At 39.7% G+C, this 15,786-nt stretch overlaps 1 protein-coding gene across 5 annotated transcripts in view; it reads left to right on the plus strand.

The window, feature by feature from the left end:
• NDST2 (N-deacetylase and N-sulfotransferase 2) overlaps positions 1-15,786 on the plus strand; it is a 122,761-nt gene that overhangs the window by 42,340 nt on the left and 64,635 nt on the right. For 4 of the 5 annotated variants that reach the window (XM_015866635.2, XM_015866638.2, XM_015866636.2 and 1 more), the window contains exon 2: positions 3,253-3,320. The gene's annotated coding sequence lies outside the window, so the exon portion shown is untranslated. Of the gene's footprint in view, positions 1-3,252; positions 3,321-14,923; positions 15,027-15,786 lie in introns of all 5 variants that reach the window. The other variant, XM_015866640.2, reaches the window with a different exon arrangement.

A 15,786-nucleotide genomic window follows, 5' to 3' on the forward strand; every position in this document is an offset into this window, starting at 1 on the left:
TTTAAGCTTGTGTTTCCATCTGCTTTACAACCCCACAAACCAGATTAATCTCAAATGCTAACATTACGCTCCCGTATGTCATTCAGTCACATGCATCATCCTGCCATGCCTCCACTCCTGTGCAGCACAAGGAGCCTGTGCACAGAGCAGCACATCAGTGTTCTCAGGCAAAAGGCATTAGTTGGTTTGGCAGTGGTTCTTGCCCCACTCTCAGATGAGAACCAACAGGATGCCATTAGGAGTGCACTGACTTGGAAATTGACTTTGAAAGTCTCTGCTTTGGCAGCTGTCTTCAGGAGAAGTATGGTTCATCTATGAGCTTCACCAAACTTGCTCTTTCTTGGCTTACAGAAAGGAATTTTATCCAGTAAAGAAGGTGGCTTCTAGTCCTATCTTCCCCTTTCCATATTTTATCTAACAGTTATTTCAGGTTTTTAGAGTACATTAGTTTGTTAGTCTGGATCATGGATAAAAATAGATGCCGCAAGCAGGAGGCCTTATCAGCTGTGAGCAGCTGTACTTGCCTTTTTATTTTTAATCTAGGTGCCAAAAGTGCACATGAGCAACAAAATTTGGTTTTCTGACAGGTAAAACCTGTAAATTCTTTGAAATTTGTTGAAAACTGTTGCCTCTATGCTAAAAGTGAACTAGCGTTGCCTTTTGAGGCAGGACTATGAACTAATGGAGTTCTGAGTTCAGAGTGGCATTAAGGTCTCTAATGCTCTGCTTTTGAAATGCTGTGTATATATGGACAGTTCTGCTTAACTAAGTATATAATTGCTTGCCTATGCCGGAGAGCCTGGAGAATCAGGTCTGATTCTCTGTCATCTGTGTGCTCTTAACTGAAGTGGCACTTGGGGAATCCCTTAGGTTACCAGGAAATGAAGAGGAATGCACATAGGCAGAACTTGAGAGAAAAGGATTTCAAACAGTGTATGAGGAACATTATGCGTTGCATATGTAAGCATGATAGATGGATTTTTGATCTATGAATAACTATGGGCACTAAAATTGGCCTTTCTTCCATTTAATTTTTACAGCTAAGGTTTTATTTTCCCTGTGTAGATTTTTCAGGTTGCAGGTTACCCATACAGAAATCTCAGGCTCAGACCTGGAAATAGTGCATCTGTTCATGCATGGCTCGAACCCCAGGCCATAAACTGACCTGCTGAAACTCTGCCAGCTTTATTCACAGCTATGGCTGACATCTCTGCATTGTGCAGTGTATGGGCTGTGGCGAAGCAGATTTTGAGGAGCCAGCTGGAGTCCACAACTTGCAGAGCTGGGCTGCAGCCCTGGCTCTGCAAGACTGAGCAGCAGAGCTGGTGGTTACAGCAGTTCTAGGAGGGAAAACTGGTGAAAGAGTAACATATTACATGTCTGTGACCCTTTCTGCTTCAAGAGGTTTGTTAGCTGGATTGACATATGGAACACTGTGCCCCAGGTGATTGACCTTCCAGACACTAAGCACTGCAAAGTGCAGCGCACAGATAACAGGCTGAAGGCCCTGCATAACTGGCATTTTGAGGTCAGAGTTTTTCATTTCCTGGATACCCACATTCCCCCATTGAGTAGTGGAGAGCTGACTTCATTTATTAATGCTTGGTTGAAGGATGTATCAAGTGGTGTTTGTCCAAACTAAGAATAAAGAGTGTAGTTCAGATGTTTTCTCATGGGATGAGAATGTTTATTGCAAAGATTGAGAGGACAGGTCATCCTGGATCTGGCTCTGCTGCAGAATTCTTCTACCCTTAAATAATGAAAATAAATAAATAAAAATCTTTGTAAAATCAATATAGGATGAAGAGAGGTGCTTTTTTATTTTCTGTTTTCAGGACCATCTACAGGCCTGCGTGGTTTGCATGTGCAAATATGTGTGATGGATAACAGATGTATTTTACGAGCAATAAGGCAATGTCAGGTTTTCCCACCATACAGATTATGATAAACTTTTTGTTGTCAAATTGTGGAAAGATGTCCAAAGGGAGATATATGTGGAGACAGTACTTATCATAAACATAACCTCCACAGAATCACAGAATGGCCTGGGTTGGAAGGGACCTCAAGGATCATGAAGCTTCAATCCCCAATCCACAGGCAGGGCTATCAGTTCACATTTAATACTAGACCAGGCTGCCCAGGGCCCCATCCAGCCTGACCTTGAACACCTCCAGGGATGGAGCACCCACAACCTCTCTGGGCAGCCTGTGCCAGCATCTCACTGCTCTCACAGTATAGAACTTCCCCCTGATGTCCAACCTAAATCTTCTGTCTTTCAACTTAAAAACATTTACCCGTGTCCTTCTATTATCTACCCTTGCAATGAGCTGACTCCCATCCTGTTTACAGGCTCCCTTTAGGTACTGAAAGGCTGCAGTGAGGTCACCCTGCAGCCTTCTTTTCTTCAGGCTGAACAAGCCCAACTCCCTCAACCTGCCTTTGAAGGGGGAGGTGCATCAGCACCCTGAAACTGCAGGAGGCAATGCAGATATTTTCTTGTTTGCTGCTAATGGGTAGAAAAATATTGTTCTATCCTTGGGTAGTAGTAGCTGACAGAGAGGAAATTAACTCTTTTTGATGGTTGTGAAATCTGGTGTCTTCTTACAGTGAAGTTTTTGTTTCCTGCATCTGGTTTTGAAAAATTGGATATACCAGGTTTGTAAAAGCATCACATTGGGTAAGGCATCGTCTGGTCACCTTGCTGCTCTCGGCTGTTCTGCTTTCGTTTGGAAGTGCATGGTCTTATCAGTCTGCAGCTCAGCCTCTGTTTAGCAGCACAGTGTGGTGCGCCAGGCTGAGCGGTGGCACATGGCAGAGGCTCTTTTCCCTACTAGAGCTTGTGGTCAGAGACTAGTCAAAATAGTGGTCAACGCCGAAAGAAGGAAAACAGAAAAATCTGGCTGAAAAATAAGTAGGATATTTTGCCTTACTTACAATTCTTCTTCGATCTTTTTTTTTTTTTTTTTTTTTTTTTTTCCACTTTTAGATAATTTCTGGTGGATTAAATTATTCCTCTGGCCTGAAGAGTCACAGATGCGTTTTTGCATCCTCCAGGGTTCTAGCAAGCATGCAAAAGTGGATTAAAGTCAAAGCACCAGAATCAGATCTGCTTCACTGTAATTTCCTGAACTGGAAACTGCAGTAATGCAGATGTTGTAGTGGATACTGTACATGGCCAGAGAACATGCAGAAGATGTTGCTGCCATACACTGTCAGGTAGACATATTTACATGATGTTTCTTCTCTCCTCAGGTTGGTGGAGTTTTCACTCAGTCTGCATCTGATATAACACAGCTCTTCTTAGACTGTGCGTATGCAAGGTAAGGAAGAATTGATATCAAAGATAATTTTGGCCTGAGAAGCATGGTGGACAGAATTCCTATGTTGTGATTCATTTGTTCAGTATGTTTATAAAAGTCATAAGAATACTTTTCTGTGACTTAGGATATTAATCCGTTTCTACATTATTATAGTCTAATGCATCCTTGATTGCTGTTTATGGAATGTTATAAAGTACAAGTAATCAACAGAAGCTGAGTAGTGACTCTTTGTGTTTTCAAGCCTGTGTTACCTGTGAGGTGATCTTATTTTTCTTGGTATTGTCACTGTATCATAAATCTTAGAATCCGTGCTGTGTATCTGTAGAGCTGTATGTTAGTACTGAAGTGCATCAGCACTTCCTTGTACAGATGGTAAGGCTGTGATACAGAAGGAAAACTGAAGTCAGCTTGTCTAGCTCTAGGGCAAGGTGCTGGTTAGGAATGGCTGTAACAACTTGTGTGCTGTAGCTGTTAGTACATTAGGCCTAAGGTTGTTTTAGATTTTAGCCTTTTTCGCTTTTTTGTTTGATACAATATGCTTTTCTTCTGTACGCGGTTCTTCAAGAAGTAAGGATACAAAAATGAAGCAGTAAGCTTCTCCAGAGTGCACCAGTAGTTATTTTTGGCAGTTGTTTTCTGTATTTCAAAAATGTTTTAAGTGACTTTATCCTCCAAACTTCTGTGGGATGACTGTGCATGAGATAGGGAACTGTCACAAGTTCCTTCCCATTTGTTGCATTGATATTCATGTTCTTCCAAGCACGAGTGCATCATGTACTTACCCGGCCTTTCTTAAATTACAGAGTAGTAGATCTGTAATGCTGGATAAAGTCCTGCTCTATTCAGGGCATGTGGGAATGATTCTGAGGCTGTTGTGAAACAAAACACTAAGTCATGCACATCATTGAAAGATTGAGTTTTGGAATGAAAATTTGCAGCGTACTGCCAGAATAGAAAAGCTTCTTGCATGTTTGTGTCTTCGTTCTCCAGATGTCTTAATTCTTTCCTTCCTAATCTCACTTCTCTGTTCTTCTGTTTCCCCTCTGTAATCTGGATAGCTTAGCGGAAATGAGGACAACTAAAACAAAAAGTCTTAGCACAGCATAAGAGTTAAAGCATTCTTTGTGGTTGCTGGAGTCAGCTCCTGGAGTGTAATGTCAGAGCAATCGATTTAATTTCTCATCATCTTCTGGGAACAGTGGTGGTAATAAGAGATTATGACTTTTTATCTTCCAAGCATTCCCTCAGATATACATCCCTGCTAGCTTCTTATCAATTGCTGTGATGGGCCATGTCTGGTACCAGAAAGCATACATCTTCCAGGCCTTTGGGATATGCTCATTTCATGTTTCTGAGTACTGCTTCAGGTAATCAGTATGCTTTGAAAGGGGAGGATTAGTAATGAACAGTCACACTTTAGGATTGGCTTTTTGTGTAGCTCTTTGTGTTTGATGTGTCTACCTGTTCCTGGATTGGCATTAGTCATCACTGAGTGTGGTGTTCCATCACTTGGGACAGGCATTGCAGAGTTCGCCATGATTCAGCTAATTTGATTTTTAGCAGAACAGGACTATCTATGTTAAATTTTGAAGTTTTGTGTCACTTTTTGGCAGGGATGGACTCCTTTATCTTCCTGATATCATGCTGCAGAGGAATTGCAGGGACAGTAATATCTGTGCTTACTGTATAAGGTTGGCAACTGTGTCAGGAGGTGATTTGTGCCTTTATCCAGTGTTCCTTAATAGAACAGGGTGCAGCCCCCACACCTTTCTGCAGAAGGTTTTATAGGATGGCAGCAACTACTGGCATTGCAACATGTGGGCTTTGGTTCTATGTCTTGTGAATTCTTCTGGCCTGCGGAGTGCTGAAACCAGGACTTGATGGTCCTTGTGGGTCCCTTTCATCTCAGGATGTTCTATGATTGATTGCAAGTGAGGGGAAGTCATTGGTCAGCCAAGTCATTAGCTTGGTAGGTGGGACAGATGACTGAAGAGGTTGAATTGTGGCTTTAGTGAGTGGGTAAGGAATGGATATTCTTCTGATGGATAATGATGATCTTACAGATCCTTCGGCCTCAACCTTCCCACAGAATTATCATGTTGACAGGAAGGGGCTATGATTTCTCTTTACGATTTCCCTCTTTGTTTCTGTGCCTGTTCCTTTCTTTTTCTTTATAGTTTTTCTTTAAAGAAGTAACATAAAACCTCCTTTGAAATTTTCATATTTTTAATAAAATGAAAGGGAGGTGCATAGGAGCCTCATTCATCACCTTTTGTCACCAGACTTGATTTGACATCTGAGACTACAGGAAAACTTTGGCAAGTTCAATGATTCCCGTGTGGGGGTAATAAGAGAGAAAAAAGCTGTCAGTTGAAAGCAGCAGGAGCTGCATTAGCAAATATAAATTAAACAGATGGCTAAGATACTACAGCTGTCGCATAGAAGCTCCAGGAAGATCTTTAGCTTAAAACTGCAGGAGGCTATTTTGAAAAGAAAGATGAAAACAACAACAAAGCGAACTTTAGTGTGACGAAAGAGACAATAGAGGCATTCAGATGACTATATGGGGCTGATTTTTTTTCTTCACCTCTTTGCATCTTATGACTCTAAAATTAATTCAGGATCAGCTTTTCTATGGTCATGTTGCAGATTTCCATACAGTGGGTTTGTTTACTAGTTTGGATATAGGTTTTAGTAGTCTTGTGAGAGGTACTGGCACGGGCATACATCCCAGGGAGGCAGAAATGTGACACATTCTATACCATTTTGGTCCTCAACTGTTTGTTTTACAGCTTTTTCAAGAAACATATCTTATTGAATAATTGTTTTTAAATAAAGTGTGTGTGGAAATGAAATGTTAGAAGTGATGATATTTTGCTAAAGGTGGCACCTGCATTTTAAATGTTCTGCATATTTCATCTAAAGTCTTTTTCTGATCAACTTTCAGCTACAGAGTAACTGCTCCCTTCCTTTGCAAAAGAAATCACAAACCAGCATATAGGTGTGCTGGTGTTTAACAGATGAGGGCAAATGGAATCTCCATGCTGTTTTTAGAAGCCAAAAGGCAAGTAGTTTCCAAAATACTGTGTATATATATTTTCCTCAGTTAGGACTGCTGATTTGTCTTAGATACTTTGCATGTAATCAGAGACTGATCTGCTGCCTTCCCTTCAAAGATAGGCGAAGAAATGAACTGTAAAATAAATGCAGCTGCCTTTAAAGCCCCCTATTTTGCAATCCAAGAAATAGCACATGCAGATGAATATCTGGACTTGCTGATCAGTCCCCCATTCAGTTCGTGTTTGCATTTTACTTCAAAAAGAACAAAACAGTGTATTTATGGTTGACTTTTAAAACACTGCTTAATATGCAAGAAATTCTTGATTTTGGGTTGTACTGCAGCCCTTTGTGCAAAATGAATACATCTTCAGTTGTGTATTTTTTTCCCAGTTGTGTTATTTACCATAGAATCCTGCTTGCAGGTAGCTCTACATCTGTACTTCATCTGTAGGCTTCTCATGTAACTCTGCATTTCTCTTGTGATTGCAGCTTCATACTTCAGTACAGAACGATACTGCTGATAATGTCAAGTATCTGTCATTTCTATTCTGGAAATTTCAGTTCTACCCCTACAGAAACTTTGGAGTGGTTGCGAAACTTAAGAAAAGTAAGAGCAAAAAGAACCCTTAGCATTCTATTCCCCTTCTAACACACAGAAGTGGAAGAAAAAAGGTTGGCCTTGAAGTGTATTTGAATTTTAAAATGATAAATGTGGAATATCTGTCACTTGTGGTGGGACATTTCTGAGTAGGTGACCTTCCACCGGGAAGCCTGGCCTCAGCCTCCACATATTTGCTGTTCCATGACACGCTCAGCAAGGAAGCAGTTTTGCGTAGCCAGAGCCCGATTCATACAGAAACATTACACGCTTGACTCTGCAAATTCTCCGTCAGCTCTGTTCCTGGGAAGGAACCAAGGAATCAGTCGGTGTGATCAGAGGCCAAAGCAGGGGTACGAGGCAGGAAGAAGAAGGAAAGAGCTGAAACAGAATTAACTGAAATGGGAAGAAACAGTGGGCAGGACAGCTTTCCTTTTAAAGGTGGATAACCTTAAATTTTTCTACTGAGTATTCCAAAGACAAGAATGAACTTATTTAGCTGGAAGTGTAGTAACTGTGTAATGCTTGCTTCTGTACTTGATCTTCATGTAAACCTTTTGGTTGTATCATAAGGGGATGCTGTGGAGGATGGAGGGGTAGCACGGCTGCCATGCTGTAGAGTGTGCAAATGGAGTGTGTTCTGACCTACGGCACAGAGCTAGTGAGGAGAATCTTTTCTATGGATTTTAAAAGCGGGCTGTGACATAAATTCTCATGTCATTTAAAGTGTTAATATCTAACTTGCAATTGATTAGGAGCAGCTGCTTACATGCAAAATTTATGCTAGTGGGAAGAGGAAACATGATCCAGTTTTTATTCTATGCTCTCATGACAAGAAAGTACTTAACTGAAAGCAAGGAAGTCCAACAGTTTAGTACTACAGCTTTGGCATATGGCTTAGCTGACTGCACAGCTTTCTTGTTGTTTGGCTCTCATCTGAACCTTGTCATTTCTGGCCTTGGCTCAAAAAAAACAAGTCTGGTCTTTTGGTTAGTGATGTTCTGCATCTTACATAGATGGATACTTCAGTGACTGAGTAAACATTGTGGAGAACATGTAACAATTAGAAATGACTACTTCTTATGCTTATTGTTTGAGAGATGTCACATAAATAATTCTTAGGTAAAACAGCACATTGAGTAGTTCTGTGAGCGGAGGATTCTATACTGCTAATGTGGTAAATAATACATTGCTGACTAATTTATTGTAGCTAATTTGTCTTAATAGCGGAGAAGATGGAGTTTCATGTTTTGCTTTAAAGTAGATTTCGCTTTTCCTTTCAATGGAAAGCAATTGAGTACTGCACAAATCTTGTTAATGAAACCCATCTTTCAAATAGAAAACATTTTCTATATTGTAAAGAAACTTACTTTTCTTACCTGTAGCAATTTCTATGTTTGGATTTCAAACTCCATTCCAGGTTCTAGCACGTCTGAACTCAATTAGTTTTTTGATAACATTTAGTTAGTTTCTGACCTGAAATATAGCTCTACCATACTGTGTTAAACCATTGTGTATGTGAGTGCTGGAAGACTGCTACTGTAGATAGATACGGACACATCCATTGGGAAAAAAAGTAAAGTGATATATGGGGAAGAAGCCTTCCAGAAACATGAGAGAGATGAGCTTCCTTCCCTTCTGTAAGCAAACCCTTAGGTGATAAGAATGTCTGTAGACTTCCAGCAAGATGTGGGAATGTTAGAAAACAAAATGTAAACACTCTACTTGCTGCTATTTCAGACTCAGGGTGACTAAATATGTCTAGAAAGAAAATGGCTACTGGTCATTTGGGAACTTGACATTGTGGCACCTCTCCACCTTTATTAGGGTACAAATAACAACTGGGCACTTCATATTGCTGTAAGCTTGCATGAGGAAGCTGGGGTTTTGAAGAGAAGATAGTAATAATAGCATGTTTAAAAAATGACATAAACTACTTTCTTGTACTGCAGGCTGTTCATTACAGTCATAAAAATCCTTTCTAGGCCTTCATTCTGGCTCTGTTAGTATTCCATTCTTTTCCTTTTGGCAGAATATAACTGACCATGGCTTTATCTTAATGCCTTTTATTTTTTAGCTTCTTGCTACAAAGAAGAAAAACAATAATCCCCAAATTATTTTTTTTTCCAAAAAAAAGTCAAGTATATTGCTGTTAAAGGGGTCTCTTTACAGAGGGCCTTGTTGCTTCTAGCTAATTCACATGAATAAATGAGTGCAGAGAATTTGTATTGTGGAAACGATAAATGCACATCTTTATCTGCAGTATCCAAAATGCACTGACCAGAATTAGCATTCAGGGCTTTGCTGGCATAGCCATGATTTGTTTAGATTCTGCAGAAATTACCTTTGTTGATATACAATATCCTGCCCAGTTTGATGCGACTGAAAATGTGCTGCTGCCAGTAAAATATTTTTTTTTCTTTTTTTTTTTTCCAGGGAACTGGTATTAGCAGTTCTGGCAAAATAACCATTTTGCCTGAGTAAACCACATCTCGACTAGGCAGATTTGTTAGTATAGCTATTTTAGCAAAGCCTTTCTACTGTAGAAAAGACCTTATTGATAATACTCTGAGGTTCCCACAGTAGATGAAAGGCACAATACAAAGGGCTTTACAAACATGAATTAAGCTTCACAACACCCTTGTAAAATAAATCATTCTTCTAGCTTGCCAGTGTCTAGTTTCTTTTAATATGAGATGTTTTATGGGGATAAGAAGGAAGACAGGAAGACTCAGAGTTGGGGGAATTAATGCCTGGTAGCATTGTAGCGTTGATAAGCTAAACGCATTTCTAACCTTTTGGAATCCTCTGATATCTCTGTCTGAGGTTTAAAACATCCCAGTATTTTGGAGTGTCAAAACTCCAAAACCAGCTGGTTACTGGTTTTGCCTGATCTTTGATAGTATGAGTAGTTACAGTGTTTGTACTTGGCAGTTCCTTTCATCTTGAAAACCTGTAGCTGGCTTTTGTGTATGTGATGTTCTCATTAATACTGTGTTTAACTACAGTTCTGTCTGACTAAACCACAGACTGTGTGATCGTGTAGTTCTGGGTATGAACAGGTTATGCAGTTTGGGGATCTCAAAGGGAATGGGAAGACAAACAGAACTACGTTTATGCACAAAAGTAGCTTTAAAGTCTAGTGATTCAAAAGATGTTTCATATTGATGTTGCGTATGTGGTCTTACTTCAGACATTTTTACATGTTAATTATCACGCCGTCTTTAATTATATGATTAATTATATGATTGCATTCTATTTATTCCCTTTCATCTTCTAGAGAATAAGGAACAGAAGAACTCTGCCAGGATGTAGGTTAGTTTTCTCTTTTACCATTCACCAGCATCACTTCTGAATTCAGCCTGTGAATTCTTGGGGCAGGCCCATGCATTTCAGTAGTCCTCTGTCATACACCGTGTTCTGGATTCTGTATTAATATGCCTATCAGAAATTTAAGCAATCTGCAATTTATCCTCTTCCTAGTTCCAAACATGAGTAAATGTTTTCAAAAACAAGGTACCTTTCCTCACTAAGTGTAGCGAGGGACTTACTTTTGAAAAGCTGGCACGGATCCCCTAAATTCTGAGAGATAATGGAGACATCTAGGCTGAGTCTGTTCCCTGTCCTAACCCTCCCTGCATGTTAGAGGAAGTTCCAATATCTGTTTGCCAGTGTGCTTGATCCTTCCAGAGCTGTGTGATCTATTAGTATTTTTGTGCTCTGTTTCCGCAGCAACAGCACACTTTCTCTGCCCTCCCCTTCTGCCCCCCCCCCCAAAGGTGGCTGTTGCTTTGAGAATTGGACTTGTGTAAAAGCTTGGCCTTGGCCTTCTTGTCTTTGTGCTGGCATGGGTCATGAGAGGGGTGCAGAGAACGTGACCGTCGCTGAAGCTGCTCTAGTTATGGACTGTCAGTGGAATAAGCGAGTCCTACTTAATTGTGGGTTTCAGTGTTACAAAAATGATTGTGTTGAAAAGGTTGGCTCAGTCTAAGCTATGTGAATGAAAGTCTTGAAACTGTGACATTAGCAGTGATCATTTTAGCTCTTTGTGCATGTTCCTGTAATGATGCAGGACTTATGTCTTCTTCATGCATGTGCTCATATGGAGTAAAAAACCAGATGTGCGTTCTTCTGTGCAGCTGCTCATAGACATTTCTTTTGTGCATGTTACATTAATAAGCCTAGTCTTCTGTCAAAGTGTTCGTTATAGTATTGTAGGGAAGGGAAATGCTGTGTTTAATTGCTCCACTGAAATAGGAAATAAACATTATACTACCTCTTTTCTTATGTTAAAATGTGGCACCTTCTGTGGGTAGCAAGACTCTTTCAAACTCAGGTACACGTACCAGTCTAATCATTTCCTGCTGCCTGGAAGACCAGCGAGCTTTCAATTTGTGAAGTATCTCCATAGGTCAGTTATTTGCCCCTTGTTATTGTTTAAAGGGGATGTGAACAGAAACAGCATATGACTTGATACCATACAGGTATATAATTAATATTGGATTCTGGAATTTTCCTTCCTTTACAAGTGAATAAAGCACAGTGTGAAGAACTGTACGGTGTTGAACGCACACATAACAATGTCATGTATTTACAAAGACAAACTATCATGTATTAATTCCTAGTTATAAACACATCTAGATATGTTAAAGATTTCATAGTTTGAAAATGAAGACTGTTTCAGTACTGAACCTTTTAAAAATGATGTCAAGTCTTGCATCACTTGATTTCAGATCTATTTCTGATTATATATGGCTCTTACTGACAGCACGCTGAAGAAACTGCACATTTTACTTTGAGAACTTGTTTATTAAAAGACCAGGGTATAAAATTCCACAACTGTTTAACATTCAGTAATTTACCATTAAGCTGCTTGACACGTTAAAATTTATGTTAATACTATCTTGATTAAATGGCAGTCATTATCACACAGTGTGATTTGGCCAAATCAGTTTCTTAACAGATGTCTCAATGAAGGAGCCATCCTACTATAGCATGTCCCAGTTGAGTGTGTTGTGTTAATATTTTGCACTTATATGGCATCTTTCATTTCAGAGCACTTCGCACAACCATGATGGATACTGGGAAAACATATTAGGTTAATATTATGACCAAAGCAAATTTGTAGCTGTAAAGAGCTACAGGACATTTTGTAACTTCAACAGTTGTCTTGCAGTACAGTTTTTAATGTATGACACAGTCTACTTGCGTACTTCACTCCATGGAGCTCTGTTTACATAGCTTGCAGAAGGTCTGAGTTAACCCTCTAAAGGTTGGAACAGGTGCCTCTGGAGATGCAAAATATTTCCAACCTCAGCTCTGAACTACTTTTAAGTAATCTTTTGCAGCCAGTCTTAGATTCTTCAGTGCTCTTCATGCCTTTCCTCTTTCATTTTCCATTAAAGTTGTTTTATTGACCTAGAACATAGTTGTGATTTCCTTTCTTTCCCTTAAATTACTGTTTTGTGCCTACTTGCAGCATCACTGAAAACATACAGACTGTGCCAGAGTAACTGGTAATTCAAATACAGAAGATAGCCTTTTCTGTATGCAGAGTTAGGCTCACAACTATGAGTAAAGACATTTCTCCTTATGTCCTCACCATTTGCTTTTATATATTTTATTACTGCAGTTTACATATGTAGAGAAAGCTAATCCCAGTTATAATTGTGCATATGCAAATCTAAGGATTTTTTTTCTATATTCAGTTTCTGTGCCTGTAATGCATTTTCCAGCTTCCATTTTACAGCCTCTTCAGCATTTGGAAATTGTGTTATAGTTGTAACATAGTGCAAAGCAAATAAAAAAAAAACAACCTCTAAGCAAGTCACTGCCTAATTTTTTTCTGCTAAAGAATTAGACAAATCACATTTAACATTTACTTAATGATTACATTTATTGATCGTATTTTACAGATACCGTAACTGAGAGCAGACACTGAAGGCAATTTGCCCAAGATCCTAGTATTTCCTGTAATTCTGGTTGTGTTTTCCTGATTTGATTTGGAATATCCAATTAAGAACGATATGTAATTTCATAGACGTGTGATGTATCAAGTTTGTGGCTCATCTGATAACATTCAGACTCACCATTTCCCTCTGCTCTGTGCACCTGGCTGGATTTCCTTGTAACTGCAACTCATTTTATTGTCAAATTTTCCCAAACTTAATATGAAATGAGTCATGTGTTAAGGTCAATGGCCATGTTGTATTATGAGATAGTTCAGTTGGATCTCAGCCATTCTTGGAAGAGATGAGTACTTTTTTCAAGTTTTAAAACTATTTCTTGCATTTTTGAGTCTTTAAATAATTCAGAGATGGGGAGGGAAGGGAATTTATTTAAATGAAGGTTGTAATATTTCATTACTGAAGGCAAATGTTAGAGAAGCTGAGGAGCAATGGGGAGCAGGCCATGTTGAGGGCATGGTTTTGTAATGATGTCAGTCACTGTGCATGTAGTGTGCAGTGCAGGAAGGGCTGTTTGTTTGTCTGTTTGTTTTCAGAGAACTGCTAGTCGTAGGCCCAGCTGGTTGTCCATTCTGAATGCAAGCTGAAGATCTGCTGTTAGTAGCCATAACATATAAGCTACTTTTCCTTGACAATAATGTAGCAATAAGCTACATTTCTTTGACAGTGTTTTGCAGGTAGCAGATTCCCTTCTCCAAGCCTACTCTCTGTTGTTTGGGCTGTGAAATGAGTGGAGGAGTGGGACTGTGGCTATGCAGCTTCTGCCTCCTTTGGCAGTGCTTGTTGGGGTCAGCTGGGTAAGCTGGCAGGCTTACCAGGGTCTGCAGAGCTCTCCCCTCCTGACCCCTCTGACTCCTCAGTCCCTGCAGTCTGTTGGTGGCACTGCCCATGGGGAGCTGCTAGCTGTGAGAGAGCTTTGGGTTTGATTTAGTGCTGGTGCTATAACGTTTAATGGAAGTGAAAGATACGGCAAGTGAGAACTGGTGAGAGAATCCATAGAAGGCTTTCTGAGGCATTAATGGTCCTCCTAGTGGAGTCCTCTTACATTATTCATGCCCTTTGAGCCAAGCTGAGCACTCTGCACTCTTATAGTAGAAGGTAAAAGGAAATTAACCCTGTGGTGATATATTGAAAGTTTCTTGTCAAAGTAATAATTTTGACAGCGTGCTGAGGGAATCGAAGCATATCTGAACGGGGAAAAAACATATTTCAACTCTGAACTAAGGTAAGAGTGCTCAAGAGTACTCTGCAGGGAAGAAATGCAAAGAGCACTTGAACTTATGTACAAGGTCCTGAGGTCCCTCTGTAGCTTTCCTTTCCTCATGAAGTATGTCTTCCAAGTATCAAAAGGTACACCTTGTAGCTGCAAGATGAGCTAGTGCTCTAAGCTTTCCAGCTGATGCTTTGCCATAGAAGACTTTGGCGTGTTTGGATTGACTGTAGTCTCCAAGTCTTCTCAATGATTCGTAGATCACATACCAGAAATCTATAATTCCAGCCTGGTTACAGTAGATGTTGCTGTGTTTATGATTGTTTCTTTGAGCCTGTGTGCTTTTTTCTTAGGCAAACCCCTCGTGTTTAGAGTTCTTGTTTTTTCCTGTTTCTATCACATCTTCTCTTGCCTCCTGTTTTTAACTTATCCCATTGTTATGTACAGTTGGACTGTGTGCTCAAGGGAGCTTTTAGGAAGGGCTCAGAAACATGAGGCTTTTAATGCAATGGATCTATATAGGTAATTGATCTGGGATATTTGTGCTGAGGAGGACTCTTATATCCAGCTTTTACTCCCTGTCCATTGCCCAGCTCCTCTGAGGTTTGACAGCAAGTATCCAGAATGTAAAACAGATTATGGCAAACAAGCAGAGAATGACCTCACTCAGCAGCTAAGAGCAACTTTGGGAAGGGAGCAGAGAAGGTAACTGTAAATAGTGTTCTCTGCTGGTGCACAAACTTTGATTTACTGTATGTACCTTTTGTAGGTAGGACTGAAATATGTTACTTTGGAGGCAGGAAAAGAGAATTCACAGTGGAAAAATCAGTATCCATGCCAAGCACTGAATGACTTCTGAGCACAGAACACAGGTGAGCCCAGTGCTTTCACAGGCTTATTCCTCCTTTTTACTTTTCCTCTTATAAAAAAATCACGGTCAGGGGTGATGTGTTAAATGTTGTTATCTAGAAGCTAAGCTGTATGACTTTTATGTAAAATAGCATTCTGCAAATTTAACTTTGGAAAGCGTGTGTTGTATGGGCTGGAGGGAGTTGCTTTGTTTGTACCAAGAATTTATTTGTGTCATGAATTTGATGCATTTGCCACCTGACATAAATCTTAATGATAATTTGGTTAAAAGTGCTTGGAATGAAGAGCCTTAGTGCACAGTGTATGTCTCTAGAAATTAAAGTTATTGGGGTGTCAGCAATAAAAAACAAAAAGAAAGATGATGCACAAAACACAGCAATTATTAGTGCTAAACTGGGTTATTGTAACCTCCTCATAAGAGGGCTCTTTAGGATGGAGTGAGAGAAAATAATAGCTGTTAAGACTTGTGAAGGTTGTCCTTCTAGGACTGTGCTCTTGATTGTGTAGCTTTGTAGCTGCATGAAAAATGAGCTGTTGCTGTTTTACCCATTCAAGGCTGCTGAGCATTTCTTTTTGCTGACAGATACAGCTGGATACTTTTGAAATCCAAATGTTACTAATGGAGGCTTTTGGGTGATGCTGAGAAACTGTATTGAAAGTTTTGTCTTATATTTGGAGTATGCTGAACATTTAATAGTTAAGCAGTTAAATCTTCAGCATTGTTCATTTAGGGCATATCTTTACAACCACTGCTGTGATAGC

This window comes from Coturnix japonica, chromosome 6 (genome assembly GCF_001577835.2).
Source record: "Coturnix japonica isolate 7356 chromosome 6, Coturnix japonica 2.1, whole genome shotgun sequence".
NCBI classification, from domain to species: domain Eukaryota; kingdom Metazoa; phylum Chordata; class Aves; order Galliformes; family Phasianidae; genus Coturnix; species Coturnix japonica.